Source organism: Seriola lalandi, unplaced genomic scaffold (genome assembly GCF_002814215.2).
Source record: "Seriola lalandi dorsalis isolate HSWRI2012SDOR001 ecotype SW California unplaced genomic scaffold, Sedor1 jcf7180002054519, whole genome shotgun sequence".
NCBI lineage: Eukaryota > Metazoa > Chordata > Actinopteri > Carangiformes > Carangidae > Seriola > Seriola lalandi.
Window position 1 is genome coordinate 1,383,449 of NW_019525072.1, and position 1,358 is coordinate 1,384,806.

The window sequence follows — 1,358 nt, forward strand, 5'->3', positions numbered from 1 at the left end:
TGACATCTTATTAAGTGATTGTACACACACAGACACACACACACACAAACACACACACACCTGTTTGTCATGTGGTGCCAGTTTCCTACTGAGCATACACTCCTCCCACACTCTGCTCCTACACAGCCACATCTGTCCACAACCTCTGCAGCCCTGAAGCTGCACAGAAATCTCTCTTCTCTTTCATCTCACCTTCTTTCCACATTATCAACCACCTGCAGTAAAGCTCAGTCGGTTAAAATAAAACAGTGCTCCTGTTACAGCGCAGCCTGATTAGAGACACATTACATAAATTACAAATCTGTCTCAACAGGTGAGCACGGTCATTATATGCCATTGAGACAACAATTCTTCCATAAAGAATAAGCTTACACAAACGTTTGTTTTTTTCACCCCCTCTCCATTGATCCTAGTTCTCTGAAAGTTTTATGCTAATAGACATTTCTAGAAGACTGTTTGATATGTATCTGCTCCTGTGAAGGCAAAGCAATAATTGAGTTAGTCGTTTCAATGTCACACAAAGATATTTGAATTTTTTGAATTCAATTGCATTTTTTTGGAGTGGGGGGGCGGTTGGTGGTGGGTCCTGAACAAACATGATAGGAAACCTTTGGCAGAGAAAGTCTGGAATCTATAAACACACGGCACTATTATCAAATGTCAAACACTCTATGAAATTCAAATAATCTCGAAGCAAACTGCGGAGCTGTTCCTGTATGTAAAGCAGATGGAAACAAGAGAGAGACAGCCTGCCTTTCCAGGAATCACAGGGGATTTTGAAATGTTTCATGCATTTCTGTTCATTCTCACTGTGTAAACAACAGAATTCTCTTGGCTCAATCTATTGTTCACTTACTTGCACGGAGGTGAGAAATTATTGTACAGTACAAAACTGCAATGTGTTGTTTTATTGTTTTCCTTTAAGCTTTTGCTGAAATAAAGGAACTTAAAGAAAATGTGATTTACAAATTTAAATGTAAAAGAATACAGTTGAAAAAAAAAATAGGGGAAATAGGGACCTGGCCTCAGCTGGTCAAACACACTGTGTTCACCATTGTGAGGGACGCTGAGGGAGAAATCCTCACACCATGATGTGAATGCTGTGTTTGTGCACCTCTGCTTGTGTGAGTGGTGGTGGGGTCCCAGCAGGAGAGGCCGATGTATTATTCAGACATGTCCAACTCTGTGGTTGTGAGACAGTGTGGGGCTACACTGAAGGTCAAAGGCCGAGCAATGTTATTCATCCCTGTACTGTCAGTGCTGACTTTATGCGCAGGCCGATCTTCCAAATCTTCTTCGGCAGGGGTCAGCGACCTTTCCCCGGTTTACATGGAGGAGGGGGAGGGGGGTGAGGGGTT